This window comes from Cygnus atratus, chromosome 12 (genome assembly GCF_013377495.2).
Source record: "Cygnus atratus isolate AKBS03 ecotype Queensland, Australia chromosome 12, CAtr_DNAZoo_HiC_assembly, whole genome shotgun sequence".
In the NCBI taxonomy this organism is placed as follows: Eukaryota; Metazoa; Chordata; class Aves; order Anseriformes; family Anatidae; genus Cygnus; species Cygnus atratus.
This window is the reverse complement of record NC_066373.1, coordinates 6,053,254-6,069,551: the sequence shown is the minus strand read 5'-3', so window position 1 is coordinate 6,069,551 and position 16,298 is coordinate 6,053,254.

The following is a 16,298-nucleotide window of genomic DNA, read 5'->3' as shown; positions in this document are numbered from 1 at the left end:
TACTGCCATATAGCTCTTATTTTATTGTATTCATAGATGCCAAATAAAACCCAGTGCAATCTTTTGGTTGCTCTCACCGTTGACCTAAACGTAGCTAGCAAGTGGCAGCAAAAGAATTCCTGTACCTTCACGCTATGCACAGGTTATGTATAGATCACGTGAATTCCAATTTTATCCCTCCTTATTGGGCTCAGATTTCCTGTAAGGGGTTTTGACTAATTGTGGCTTTGACAAGAGTTGCATCACGTGCTGCTCGGTGAGCGCACGAGCGCAGGTCACTCAGTCAGACGGTCAGTCTGGAAAACAGATCCATACTCCTAATCCTTAAGGCTGATATAAAGCAGAGATAAGTGCATTTGTGATTTGGAGGTTACTCTGGGTAAATATCATTTGAGAGAAATGAACTCTTGAGAGAGAAGAACTGGAAACGAGATGTCCTAGTGACAAGGATTTCTAAGAAGTGGATCATTGGATTTTTTTTTTCTTCTTCTCATTTAGTCTCTCTGCTGAGGTTTATGGCCTTGAAGCTGCAGGAAGGCTTTCCCCTCCACCCCCCCGACCATTTCTCTACAGAAAGCTGGAGACGAATAAGTTTCTAGCAGGAACCACTGAAAGATTCATTCTCTGTGTCTTTTCTTGCCTAGCCTGTGAAAAGCCTCCAACCAAAGCAGCAGAGACTCCTGCCTCAGAGGAAATATCTTTCCAGTTCAGCTTGTTATTCAAGCACAAAGTGGATAAGCTGTGTTTGAACTTTGAAACACCTGAACCTGCACTAAGCTTAGAAAGTTGCAAAGAGCTTGAAACTTGCTCGCCTAATTCATATTTGGCTCAGTTAGACATTTTCCAGTTGAGGAATCAAATACCATATGACACCGTATAATCTATCTTTCAGGCATCCTCTGCAGCATTGCTTCCTAGTTCCTCAGATTCCCCTACTCATTTTAGACATTAAGTACATCTTCCATCAAAGCGTTTAATGGCAGAGAGATTTTTCCAATAACTCACAAGATGCAAACTCGAGAGTCTTGCTCGAACAACTGCAGGCAGCTACAACAGCCGTGCAATCATTCAGCAGCTATTGAAGTTTAGATGTTATTGTCTGATTAGCGGCAGAGGTATTTTGTCTCAGATTTTATTTCTCTCATTTTCCCCCCTCATAATAAAACATATATCCTGTTCAGCCACTCAGCTTTGTTATTAATATTGATCACCTATAGGGAAAGATTGATTCCTATATATATATATTTTTAATTTCAGCTGGGCCTTCTTGCTCCCGGTGCGTTGCCACCCCCACCGCAGCATCCCTGTCCGATGTGTTGTGAAAGCCCTCTACAGCAATGCCTTTGAACTGCAGTGCTACCTGCAGTCAGCTGGCAGCCCGGGTGTGTGGGGAGAGACGGTGCCAGCACCTCACTTCTGAGCATCCCGGTCCCTACTGCATACACCGCTGCCACAAATGAGAGCCTTGGCCCAAAGAAATCAATCGGGTTGTTTCCATGGGAAAAGCTATTATGTAGAGGATGCTAAGGAATTACATCTGAAAAGGAAACTTTAAGAGTATTTGAAGCACACTCATGATTTACATCAATTTGGGGAGGAACAATTAGCTTATGACTAATGCTGCATTAAATATACTACCAACCCCAGGAGTGTGCAAGCCCAAGCTTTGTCACACCTCCTGTTGTGAGTGCATGGAGGTGAGTTAGAGCTAGGCTGTTTGCACTGTGGTCAGCCCAGCACTGTGTCTATTTTGTGTGCTACAAGCCTGAACAAAGCTGCGGATGTGGTCCCATGCCAGGGGTCTGTATCAAAGCTAGCTGCAAGAGGCCTTGCTAAGTTTGCTGCTCATAATTACAGCAGTTCTGCTACCTTAACACATCCTAATAACAAATCAGAAAGACCCAGAGAAAAGTCCACCAAATACTGCATCAGCAAATCACAGATGTCTTCAGGGATCCCTCTGTGCAACTCAACGAACTCCCTAACTAACCTGTAGAGTCGGGGAGATCAAAGTTTGAGCATGGCTTCAGAGGTAGCCATCGGGCTTCTCCCAGACAGGATACCTGCGTGCTGCCCTGGGCAGGGAGGTGCTAGAAGCACCAACCACAGGGAAAATTGCACAAAAGTAGCTGACAAAAAAAGAAAATTAATTACACAGATCACATCTACAGCATAAGGACGAGGTGTTGCGGGCCTATTTCTACATGACTCAGGGGTGCATAGTCATGAAAGCATGTAAAGGGCTTGCCCCTCCCCAGCACTTCACAGGAAGCCTGCAGAGTGACAGCCTCTGGCCTTGGGAATCTAAATACTTACTTTAGAAGCACAGATGAGGTTTGGACACCTACAAACACTGAGCTCCAGCATTACAGTGGGTCACGATGCTGCTGAGCCCTACCTGGCTCTGCCACCCATCACACGCCACAGCTCCCTGTATCAGAACAGAGCCACCACTGCGTCACTGCTGCCATGTGGGCTTACAGCACAGCTTCCCTAGAGGGTAAATGATGCAAAACCCAATCCTGCCCTTTGTTCAGACACTTTGAGTCCAAGAATTCCTGATGTTCGTGTGTTTATTTTTAAAGCAGCTTGTACTTAATTGGTAAATGACTCTTCAGCCTGCAGTTTTCTGTCTCTCATACAGCATAGCTTTTCCTACAATTGTTTTAATTATATATATATATTTCTGCAGTTACTTGTTGCCTTATAATTTATTAACAAATGCTTTTCCTACCAGGCAGAGTTAATCCAGGTTATCAAGGCTCTCCAAGGGAAGAGCTCAACCAAACTAGAGGCACTTCGAAGCACAAGCACCATTTATATAAAGTATCACACTATTATTTTATACTTCCAGTTTTGAAAGGCTGTGTACTTTTTCCCATTAGACTAACAAATTACAGCAATTGTGGTCAGCAGTGTGGAGGTTTCTCTGCAGAGCATTTGCCCCCTGGGAGGAAGAAAATCAGAGGGGTGTTAAAGCAACATTGTGCCTTCCACTCGGTTTGCAGAGTTACCTGATAATGGTTAGCTAAGATAAGCCGTAAAACTGCCATTGCTGCCACCAGTGGGTGATGCGAATCCTGCATCTCAGTGGCCCTTGCAAAGGTACAGAAAAACAATAAAGAAATTCAGAAACAAAAAGAAAGGAATGGTAAGCGAACAAATAAGGGAAAAATAAACCCTGTTCTCTAGCTGAACTTGTTATTCTCACGTTTATTTTTTTTTTGAAGTATATTTGCTTTGACTGTAAGTTCAGGTGAGTGGCTGTTGAACCCCTTTAGGAGGAAAGGTTTCCCTAAGTTCTTCCCTCCTGAGATCTCAAGCAGATTCAAACCCTTCTGAGGAGATGGAAGGGCCTCTTGTAGTTTGATTTTTGGCTGGATTGCAAATTAAGAGGCAAAACAGTGTCAAGGGGCTGCTCGTTTTAGTTTTCCAAGAAATCTCTAAAAGAGAAAACCTGTTCTGGTGAGGCTGCAGGTTCTCTTTTTCAGATTCAGAGTGCAGTTTGGAGAGCTTAAATATCAGCTGAAGAATAATAATCTGAACAGTCAGGTGCTAGTCCTAAGGTTCAGTTTGGAGCCCATCATTTGTGCTTTGCAAAACAGGGGCTTCCTTTCTCCTTCATTACAACAGATCTGGCTCATGGGCTGGTCTCACCAGGTTTACAATACTGATCTCATTTTTCACTTTCCTAGTGGGAAGAGGATCTCTTTCTTGTATCTTTTCCACAAAGACAAATGGATCCCTCAAGTAAAGAGCTGGTGAAAAAAAATGCTTTTCCCTTTCCACTGTACTAAAATATTCCTATTCCTGTTCCCCAATCACAAAAAATCAAAAAAAATTCAAAAAAAAAAAGCTCATTGCATAGCTCAAAACATAGCAAAGTTACACTTGGTAGCCCAGGGAATTTTTTGTGTGCATTTATACCTGCTATGCACCATGCATGGCACACAGCCTACAACATGCATATGTTGTATATGACGGCAGTATTCATTATACCCACATAGCTAAATGTCTGCTAGCACCTGGGTAGCACCTGTTGCAATGCTAGACTGGTCCAATTTCAAATTGCTGCAAGTTTCAGGTGTATGCAGATGCGTGGTTTCACTTCTGCTGGATCTCATTGCAAAAGCGACGTAACAGAACAGGTGTGAATCAATAACTTTACTGAATTGCCTCAAGTATTAGAAAATGAGAGCATTTGAAATGGCACAGAAATAAACAGGATATTCTCATTACATGCCTCACTACGTGTTTTCTTGTTGGGCTATAAATTAAGCTTTGTAAACTTTTGTGATTTTTTTTTTTAATAAGTACATTGAATACATAAGAAAAACGCCTGCAGCAGGGAGGAATTAAAGTCTCACATGTAAATGAGAGAACATTTTGAACATGTAAATTATCCTGCTATAATCCATATTTATCAAATGCATTCCAGGCTTTTAGAAAAAGAAATACACATTATATAAATACTTGTAAACACTTGCTCTTTAAGACTTATCAAGGCATCATTTAACCACAGGAAGTTTCTTTTGAACAAAAACGTGTGCTGAAATATATATATACACAAAACTTATCAAAATATTCTGTACAGACAGATAACATGCCTTGCACAATAACTATTTCATGTCCAAATGTTGATGGGACAATCTTGCTCAAAATTATTTAACTAACTGCACAGTTGAAGAGGTCATTTTTAGGTAACGTAATTAATGATATTATAATTAAGAGTATAACAAAACAGCAAAGGTCAGGAGATGCCAACTTTGTTACTCTGGGTGCTGTAAGAACACAGTGCGAGCCCACCCACTGCTTGCAGCCTAAGCAGCCCAGACAGCCAGAGGAGAAGAAACATCACCTCTCCCATAATATTTCCCCACATCTTAGGTCCATGCTTCTGAGCAACAACCTAATCTTGCAGGATACCAGTGTTGGTCACAGTGTTGGCGCTAAATACTTCATTCCCATACCCCAGCCTAGCCATGATGCTCTTGCAGCATTATACACCAGCACGGATCCTTCTGCTGCTTTTGATGCTGGCAGAAACCCTCATGCAAAAATCAGTGAGATCATGAATTTATCTATCACCTAGAGGTGGATTTCAGTTCTAACAGAAGCACATCTGGACACTTCTTTGCTTTTCTGGGCCACCCAGCAAGCATGTCAATGTGGAGGGAGGGAGGAAGGGATTCCCTCCCCTGCTGACAGCAGCGATGCTTGGCAATTCCAGCTCCTGCTTCGTGAAATTTGCATTGCATCCACGTTTATTATTTGGCCCCATTTTAGTGTCTCTGAAATTCTGGAACTAAGAATTGCCTTTTATCACCAGTTGTTCATGTGACAACTTGAAATGCCATTCCTTAGCTTATACCCTTTTTAACATGATCTGCTTGATCTTTTTTTTTTTTTTATCTGAACATAATGAAAAGCAATATTTTAAATAACGTGTCCAAGCAGTGTGGTAAAATTGTCAAACTCGAAACATTTCAATGGACTGGGAATTTGAATGTCTGCTCTTGAAAGCCTGGTTTATTTTGACAATATTGCTTTTTCTCCATAGTTACCTCTGACCTCCTGTATTACTCTCAGTGGATTATTTTTTCACTGTGGGAGATGCTTAAGCATGGACCAGAGTAGATAAGTGATATGGTCAAATCACTACTGGCAAACCCTGGAATTACTGACCACTTTAATAGCTCCTGCTGACCTCCAAGTGAAACTTCACCTTTGGTTATTAACATGTCTCTCTACTTTTATGATTTTTTGGAACATAATTTGTCACAGTTTTTATCTGCACAGAGCAAGCATTAGGCTTTTAAAAATGTGAGTTATCTTTTTACAGCTGCTAACAATTACATCACAGAACAGACCAGTCCGAAAACCAATTATGAAAAGACCTGCACGGGAAGCGCGGTCGGTCTTGAAGTTTGCATTACAGATTTCTGAACTATAACTGCGTTGCAGCCCGTGTTCAGGAACGGGAAACGAGAAACCAAACTTTGAAACGGCTTGTAAGATCAGCGAGATAAGATAAGGGCGTAGAAATTAATTGCCCTCGTTTTGTATTAAAATCTGATAAAGGGCTCGCAGCACTGTTCAAGATCAGAGCGAGCATCTTCTGTCACCGATGAGTGTCTGCACGCCGGTGGCAGCCTGAACCTGGACCCTCCAGGCTAGCACAGCCCCTTACCATTGTTTGCTGCCAGTGCAGCATGCTCAGGGCACCACCCGAAGCTCAGGAGCTCGAAGGGAGCCCTTCCTGCTGCCACCGGCAGGCTTGGCGCTGGCCCTGATGATTCAGAGCAATGACAGTTTGTAACCAGATTGTACAAGCGTAAGCAACTAACCTGAGCCTTCGCAAGCGGTGCCAAAAGGCTTTCAGATGATCCGAGCAATATGCCAGTCAGTTAGAGGTCGATTGACCAATTAACAATTAGGATGGGAGTGCAGGCATGACATTTGAGACTGCTATTTGCCAAAAGACCAACTATGTGGAAAGTTTAAATTTTTTTTTTAATTTTATTTTTTAATTTTTAAAAATGTATATTGGTGTTTCTAGCCCCAGCGCCATACCACAAGGCGCTGGCAGTAGGCTGCAGCCCTGGGGACAGGTTGCAGCTGGCAGAGTGACAGCAGCACTTCAACAAAGCCTCCAGGAAACCAGCCAGGGCTTCCAGTTCTGTTTGAACACTGCTCACACCAAGCAAAGGGGACGAGAACTAAATAAGAGCAGAGGAAAACTCCTCAGTAGGATTGGGGGTGAGCACTGTAAGGGCGAAAACTCATCAGCAATTACTGATAAGGTGCACCTCAGAGCAGGGTTTACCTTTCTAGTGGTGAAAGGTTCAAAACGGACTGCGGGAGTTTCCACCCTGGCCCGTATCTAGTTATAACCAGTTAAGAAAGAATTAAAGGATCTCAGCTCACGCCCTCCTTGCAATGAACCCCAGCGGCAGAGCAGTCTTGAGCCTTTCCCAAAATGCTGGGGTAACCTTTCTGCTGCTTTATCTTTGTACATGGTAGGAAACAGTGCTGTGTTCTCTGCAGTAAAAACAGGTTACGAGTACAGCCATATAGGTATCAGTACTGAGGCAACCTTGTTGAAGTTAATTTATTAGGGGTTGCTTTTGGAGGAAAAGAAAAAGCAGCTATTACAAGAGTATTTTAGCATTCAGTGCCATACAAATAGAACATGGGATTTGAGAGACCTTTGGTCACATCTGCAGTGGTAATGGGCTGCTTCGTAGCTTTGAAGTGTTATTCCACGATATGTGTGTGTAGTACAAAGATATCTCAAGTGAAACTATGGTAAAACATCAAACTAAAGGGCTTGGTGCTATACTCAGTATTTCTCAAAGCCAGCATTGTATTTTTCCCCACTAAAACTGTCCTGATCTGGGTCTCACAGGAAGGGAGGGGAAAAGAACAAAAAAGGTGAATGAAATGAATGCTTTGTGAACACAGTTCATGTTTGAAACTGAAATTTGTCAGTGAGTAACATCCTCTGAAAATCTCCGTCAATGCTATAAGAACGTCTTCTCCCACTGTACCAAACAAGAAGCTGAACCCTGAAAGTCGTAGCTTTTTTGGAAGTCTTCCACTGACTAAATGCCAGAGAAACCGAGCAAGCCCAGGGGCTTAGGTTCCGCAAAGCATTGAGGTGTCTCACTCTGCTATGTGAAATGCAGGGTGCTGAAGCCGTGAGCCTTGGGGCTGCTGAGCAAGCGTTTCCCAGCACAGCTTTGCACAGGGCCTGGTGCCCCTCGTTACGTGCTCCGAGACAGACCCAGGCTGCTGGGAACCAGACAAGCAACAAAAAGTCTTACCAACAAGCTTGGCCCTGCGTTTGAAGCATGCCTCCAATCCATTTTACAGTCCAGAAAAAGAATGAACGGGAAAGTCACCATGAAAAGCTGCAGAATGAAATGGAAACGCAGCATCTTGCTGTAGATGATTTGAATTGTCCTGCTTAGTCAAACTTGCTGCTGTTAGCCTGAACCTTGCTTCTGCCAGGTGATTAGAAACAGCCCTCTCACAAAACAATTACACAACACGTGTATTGAGAGTAATTTCTAGGAATTATATTAAATCATAATAAATCACAGCAGGTTTTGACAGCCTAAGCTTGTAAGTGCCTGAGCACTCTTCATCCTAGACATTTATAGAGATGTCAGGAGCAAGACTGTCTCAGACATATCAGAGTAAAAAGCCTCCATCGTGCTTTTCCATGAGGTAAAAAGTTAGCATTAAATATGATATTTGAGACTGGGGCATGTCCTGCAGCTCTGCCTTTGTGCGTCGTGCGTTGGCATGTTAGCCAGGGTAGGCATGGCCAGCGGTGGGCCAGGAGCCCAGGAAACGCCGTGCTGCCTGAGTAGGTGTCAGGCTTCCTTTTGAGTCACCACTGAAACCCACATGCTGTCGTCATGCTTCTTAAGGTGTCATCCTGTGGATATAAAACTGACATCCTGACTGCCTGCAATTCTGAAAAGATTTTTCTTTTTCCCTTGTTTTGCTCTCTCCAAGCATAAGGTTGCTTAACTTGTGCATTTTGGACAAGTTCGGATTCAGAGAGCAGCACTTTCCCCAGGCGATCCTTGCTGCCACAGCTTCAGATGCACACGATGAAGTCTGTCCTTGTCCACTGGGGTTTTGCTGCTCTGGCCTGCCGTGGTGCTTTTCCCTAGACATGTCTACACTCAGATACGAAGGACCGCAACTCCTGATCTCCTCCCAGCAGCAAACACTCACTACAGACATTATTATTGCCTCGAGGGTAGATTTTGTCCCTTAATCCAAGGGAATGACCTTCATATAAAAAAATTCTCATATGTCAGGAAGCACCTTTATTAACCTGGACAGCCTCAAGATTTCAGCTATTTCCACTGCCCTTCAAGAACTTCATTCTGGACAAGGTTTTCCCAAGGGCCCAGACGACCATTGCCACCAAGCCTTAGCAGCCCTCCACAATCACGTAAGAAGTAGTTTTGGTGCCCACCTTCTTTAGTGTTACTTCTCTGTCAGACACCTAATTCGTACCTTTGGTTTCTTTCCTAGAAGAGCTATGGGGGGAAGTTAGGGAAATAAGACAGAGGAACAGGGGGTTGTCACAAAACAAAGTTTGAAAAATACATCTTAAGCTTTATTTCTCTTAGCAGGAAAGCAAGGTTAGAAGGGTCTGAATTACTTTACCAATACCTTTCTGTCTAACCACTGACATGTCTCTAAGTGACATTGAAATATAAATCTTTGAGAAATTGCGGTGCTCACGCTCACTCAGGAAAGTGATTGGTACTTTTCTACTATGAGGAATGTAGGCCTTGAGAGAAAAAAAAATACATGTCAAGAACTAAACTTACTGGTAGCAGAACATATAGGGGACACAAGAACACCACTACTCTGACAATACTGACTTTCTCAGAAACTTCATACCCAGCTCTGAGGAGCGGAGATGCATGCCTGAACTCACCGTCCCATTCAGCCTACACTGAAAACAACCTCCTCTCCTGGAGCAGGAGGCTCTGCCCAGCCATGATCAGCAGTGAGCACCCGAGGCCAGATCCAGTCTCATTTGCAGCTATGTCAATTGACGGGAGCTTCATCCACTTCAGTGGAAGCTTTCTGGATTTAATCCAGAGCAACTGAAATTAGAAGCTTGCCCTAAGTGGGCGGGAGCTCATTATAAGACTAAATAAGGAGTGAGTCATTTTCAGAATTTTAAACTGAAAGGAGCCGCATTTGGCTGACCTCCTTTTTTGCACACTGATGGCTTATTAGATTACAGAAGATAACCGTGCTTTCTGACTAGTTTTTCATGGTGACATGTCTATGTCACTAATTGAGGTGGAAATACCAGTAGAAAAAAGAAGAAAAAAAAAACCAATCTACCTAAAGAGCACAGTGTTTTTAACTGTTAGTTAATTTTGATATCTGAAGAGACAAGCACTGGCTCAACATACCTGTAAGCATTCCCATCTCACCCAGCATACGTAAAGGGCTGAGTAATCCAAGAGGAACCAGAGATGCTGAGCAAGAAGAAATGGGAAATCTTAGTGGGCTGCAAGAAGCTAACAGCTGCTCAGAGGAATGATCGCAAATCTTAATTATCAAGTTTTTTTAATTAATTATTGTTAATATCATTATTAGTAAGACACTTGATTAAAAAAGAACAAAACTCTGAAGAACTGCATACCCTGCCCAGATCTGAAGCCAGCCATGGCTCCCAGTAGCCCCATTCTGACTCCTGCTCTGGTCTCCCAGGTCATAAATCCTTTCATCTCCATCTTGTAACCCTTTCAAGGAGACTTTTAGGCTCCTCACTGCCCAGGTATTTTAAAAAGATGACTTTCACTGATGAGATTAGGCTTGAGAGTGAGACAGCCCCCTAAATCACTTCTGGCCTTGCATCACTCAGCAAGGCAGACAAGAAAATTTCCAGGCTGAAAAGGTCCCCAGGGTAATGATTCTGAGGCAGCTTAATTTGAGATTTCAGATCTACTAAACCTTGTAATGTTCAGTTGAATACTCACTCACCCAGAGTGAGATTGTATTCAAAGTAGTGGCAAATGGAAGAAGTAATTACAGTTGTACCACAAGTGGAAACACTAAAGGCACATGAAGGAAGAGGTGAACACCAGAATGTTTATCTTCATCAGACTGGAAAGAAGTTAGAACAGAATGTATAAGGTCTGGTGGATCTTCTGAACCTTCTGATACATTTTTATACTAAGTCTTGAAATCAATCATGATATAGAAGGCTATTGAACGGGATTTCTGTGTCAAGGGCCTATTTCCTGCAATAATGATTGACATAACCTGATATTGGCTCTGAAGTGATTGTAACCAATAGCAAACTGGGGAGGCAATAAGAAATATGGGATTGTTCTCATTTGCTCTTATGACCACAACATTAAACACCAATTACATCTGGCACAAGCTACCTTTCATAGACACCCTAAACAAAGAGATTAAAGATTGAGCTGAAGACCTGAGAGCCAGGTTCCAGCCATTTAGCTCAAAAGTTGGGAGCCGAATAGATTGTGATCTAGAAGTACATACGTGGGATATTTCTGATATTCAAAGAAAAGCATAGAACACCCGATGAGGCCAAATATACCCTGATTAGAAATGAAGTTTGTTATCAAAATATAGCAGGGCAGAACACTTGCCTGTAGCATTGTCTCTGCTGAACCAGAAGGCTGATGGCCATCTCTGAGGTGACTCAGGAGCACTCAATGTGTACGCAGTTATTGCTCTGGCCAGGGCAGCCAAAAGATCACTTGAGAGCACACGACCTCCCTCACACAGAGCTCAGTGCTTTCCTAGGTGGTGGCATGTCACCGGCAGTGTGGGCAAGGGGAATACTGCAGGCAGCCCCCACTGCCTGCAAAGACATTGCGTATGCCAAGAGCAGAACTCAGGACCAGAGTGACCGTCTCACATAGAGCACCAATGTACCCTTCTGTCCCCAAGCTGTTCTAGAGACAACTTTCAGCATCCTTCCACCCTTGTGGTAACCTTTGGGCCCACACAGCTGGTGCTGGTGTGCCACCACTGCAGCACAGAGCACAGGCCAAGAGGATTTTCTGGATCAATCATTTATTTCCCCAATACTCCACATGGCTTCCTCCTACGGACTTTGGGATTTGACTTCAGAGGACATTCAAGCCAGTTTCTAAAGCACCTCCATGTTTCTATATATAACCCACAGAGCAAGCATTGCCCGATACCTGCCGCTGGGGAAGGGGAGCGGTGTAGGTGGGGACAGCCATTTCACGGAGGTTTGGATGCCTTACAGCTGGCACTTGCCTACAGGTCCCAGGGGAAAACACAAAAAACGCAGCCCAGGTGGAGGCGTTGTGCTGGGAGCTGAGGGAGCCACCTGCATCCCGGGGGACATTTTGGTCCTTGGTGGTCACTCAGCCCCTGCTGGGCCCACAGCACCTGGCAGCGCAGGCACTGCGGCCTGGCTGGACAGGCTGATGAACCGGCCCGGCTGCTGGAGGAACAGCTCCAGACAAACTTTGTACCTCGCTGCTCTCAACTGGGGTTGGTTTTGGCGAGCCGGCTTTGTTGCTGAGTAATGGCCTTTGGCGATTGGCACGGGAAATGAGACTTCGCTGAACGGCGAGGTACGGCAAACTGAAATGACAAGATTATACTAGTAGTTCATTAAAGCAGATGGAGGAGATTAGGGTGCTTGTTACAGTGATAAACCAAAATTGCATGTGCAAGAAACATGCCTAGACAGGACTTCTTTTTATAAAAGAAAAAAAATCACAAAATGCTACCTTTTCATCTTTAAAAAATGAATTAGAAAAAGTCTGTGCTGGTAGACAAAGTAATTTGGCAAACGTTGGTATGAAATATAGCTGGAAAATAAGGGTGGAAAGAAAGACAACATTTCTCCTGGAGCTTGGGCTTCCTCTCCTGCAAAAGCCCACAGAAGGGATAAGCAAACCAGATTCTCCGTGCCACAAGCTTTTTTTTTTTTTTTTTTTTTTTTTTTTTTTTTAAGTACCTGTGTCTTATTTTAAGGAAAAATAGGCTCCACTATAAGCAGAACTAAACACGAGGAATTGTTAGTCATCCCTTTCCCTTGCACGGTCACCCCAGCTCAACAACCCTAAGCATTTTGCCTGGTCTTTGTGCTCTCACTCTTACTTTCATCCTCCGTTTGTGTCTCTCTTCCTTGCTGTAATAGGGTGCACAAGTTCTGCTTTGGAAAGAGCATGTTGCCTGAGTGTAGAAGTGCAGGATACCTGCTTATGGAGCCATCTATTGAGAAGGGTCAGGAGGTAGCCTGAATTAACAAAAACACCTGGTGGTGCTCTAAACTACCCCGATGTCTTAGCTTATGGGAAAAGCAGGTGTCAAAGTTGCCAAATGCAACCATTTCCCAGCAGGTGAATATGTCCAGTGACAACCCTGCAGTGGAAAACCCCAGCCCAGGGCTGGGACCTTTCCACGTTACAGGACAACCCAGATTTGATTTTTTCTGAAGTTGAGGGGACTTGAGATCTTTGCTCAAATCACTAACTGATCTTTATGATTTAAACTGTTCTTCTTATAGCAGGAGAGAGGCCATAAGGCACATCCAATGCATTGGGGAAGTTGGAGCCGAGGCTTGATTTTAGATCTGAACTTTGTCATTCAGGCCTCTCTCTTCCCTTTCTTCTTTTCCTTTGTGTTAGCAATACGCACTGACTTTGTAGATCAATGCAGAAGGCTGTAAATGATGCATGAAATGAAAAATCCCTGTCCAGCCAGTGCACAGAGAGAATACAGACAGCGCTGTACTGTCATTGCTGTGGTATTTGCTGCAATGTTCACAGCTAGAAAAGCCCACTAAGTCCCAGAACAATGCTGGACTATTTTAAAGTCTCAAGCTCTTTGGGGACAGAGGGGAAAGGAAGGGAGAAATGAACTCCCCATACACCCACCTCCTTTCTGTCTTTGTTTCAGAGAGTTTTCACCAGGGCAGACCCTGCTCTCCCACACGAGTCTTTCATTATTCCCCCCCCTAAAAAACATTCCTTCCCCATCTTGGATGGGGGCGGCATGCAAGGAGGAAAGAGGAAAATAAAGAGATCGTATCAAATGAACGCTTTCATCAGGCCAGCCTGGAGTGAATCATCAGCCACACTGCACGGGGACTTGCCTCTCGAGCACAACGCTCCTCAGCGCAGGCATCGGCAGAGGTCAGGACCAGTGTCCAAGAGGCCTGGTGGCCATTCCCATCCCCTTGTCCCTCCAGCACGAGGGTGGACGGACATATGCAGAGGTACTGAACTCTTCCCTGCACCGGCACTAGGGATGATGAGTGCTTGGCAGCACTATTCTTCATATGGAACATTAAGCTGAGGTCTTGCACACTCCTGAACATTAAACATCCCATGATAGTCATGAAGAAGAGCTACGGGTTTTATTAACCTCAGCGTCCTGGACACATTGCACCAGGAAAGTCATCATTAACCTACCTTAAGAATACAGGCAGGGGCCCTCTTCGCAAACTATGCTCAAAGAGCTACAATCCTATGAAATACCTTTAATAATTTAAAGCAACTACCAAATGTTGCTGTAAAGGATATAGCCTCACCTCGAGGAAGAAAATCTGTAATGACTTTGACATAGTAAAGTATCTATAGCTAGATGCTTTTTTTGCTAGTCAATGCTTAAACATCACACCTGAACGTGAATGCTTCCCTGTTCCCCTATCCTCACCCCCTGCCAAAACCTGGCTCATCCAGGCTAGAAGCTATTTTTAATGCATCCTTTGCATCTTACTCAAATGGGAGTAAAGCCCATTGGCAACGCTTCTGCATGTGTTGAGAACTCACCTGAGAAGCTTTAGCACTGAATCAGATGACACCCCCCCAAAAAAAACAGATACGTAAAATCCTTAAAAATCAGGCACTTTTTTTCCCCTTTTTAAACCAAAAAGTGAGAAAAAAAATAGGTTTATTTACCTGTAGCTATTTACCATAGCTTATAAGAGGAGTTAAGACATCTACACACCAAGTTTGGGATTGTTGGCTTCAAGCCTCCTGCAGCAGACACCGAGGGTCAGCAGCAAGGCAGGGCAGCATCCAGGCTAGGAAGCACTGCTCAGCCCAGTGTTATAAGAAGAAACTGCAGGCCATTGCTAAAGCCAATTGATACCAACGGGTGTCAGCTACCTAGAGAGCAGGACTGCTTTCAGATAACCTCTCTAAATATTGCACAGACACTCAGTGGCATGAGTAATGGAGAGCAAGAGTTTGTATAACACAATTGGTGTACGGATGGGGACAAGGGGGAATTACTATATGCAGGGCGGGATATATGAACATAGTTCTTTACATTAACCATCTGAACATAAATGAAGCTAGAACCAAGCAGCACTCACACCTGTATGCAGCTTAGAGAAGTATTTCTCTCAGCCCACCTTCCCCCCCACCCTGTGGCATGCAGCATTTTCGTGGGCTCCACTTGCAGTTTGCAAAGCACTTTGGTTATACTCATGAGCCGAGAGAAGTAACAGCTTGGCACAGTTATTAGACAATAAGGCTCCTTCCTGCGTCTCCTTTAATTTTACTTGATAGATATGCAAACCAGAGGAGGGAAAAGCTAACCAGGCCTTGCTTATTGACAGCAGACAGCTTCCAGACCATAACCCAGTTACCTCTCTCTTAAGCTGCCTCCGAGAGCGCAGCTCCAGCCAGGCACGGAAGCAGCACGAGGGAGGCTGGGAGGGATGGTGCCTTCCCCAGCCACAGCCTCTGCTCCAGGCACTGGGAATGGTGAGAGAAGTTTTTCAACTGAAACAATTTTTATTTTCTACTTTTTTTTTTTCCAGGGGCGGTTGCTCACATCTGGTAAAGCTGTCCCTGGGCTACTGCCATATGTAAGGACACAAGGTTTTATGACTTATTGTCTGCAAGATTTATGGAGATGATCTATGATCAGCAATTTTTCATATTCTTATATCCTGAGCAAACACACAGAGGGCCGTTCCCAGCACAATAGGAAGGCGTCAAACAAGGAGGTCTCCTGCACAGGCACTGAGTGCAGCAGCAGGGGATGGGCACGGCACGCGGGGACCCCTTCTGCTCCCATTCATTTCCTGAGACAAATGAGGCGCGGGAAGAGAAGAAAAACTACAGGACTAAGATGAGCTGCCCCACCTTTTTTATGATATGCGAATGAGAAGTGTACGATCTGCATTTATGAAGTTCAATTTTGGAATCTCTTCTCCAGGCAGCCCAGGAGCTTTGTGGCGAACAAGAAGCCCAAATGCCTGGTGGCATCTTCACACTGCTAGGATGGCTGCAGGTGTGGGCAGCACTCCCCGGCTGGGCCCCGAGCCCAGCCCTGCCCCAGCCCCTGTGTGTTTTAGGGGAAGGAAGTGGCTTATCGCCACGTTTCACTGAGACACGGCTCCGGCTTTCAGTGTCACAAGCCTTCACCTTTCACTTACATCAGGACCAGCACGGGTAAGGAGATTTAGTGAAAACAATGAACAAGAGGAAGTGAAAAGCTGCCAAGAGCCTTGGTCCAGCTGCGGCCAGGGCTTGCTCTGACAGGTAGCTTGGCTGCTAACGAAAGACGAGGCCTTGCCAGCATTAGCAGGGCATCGCAGGGGAGAAAATAACCATCTCCATCAATTGCTGTGTCTCATATCCACAGTGCTCAGCCTCCATGTGCTCGCCACCTCCCTCCCTGCTGGCATTTTCCTCCACACACGTGTTTCCTTTGCTATTGGCAGTGTTTTGCCTTGCAGGGAGGGAATGGTTCCTTTTTAGCCCCTTGACTGCTTT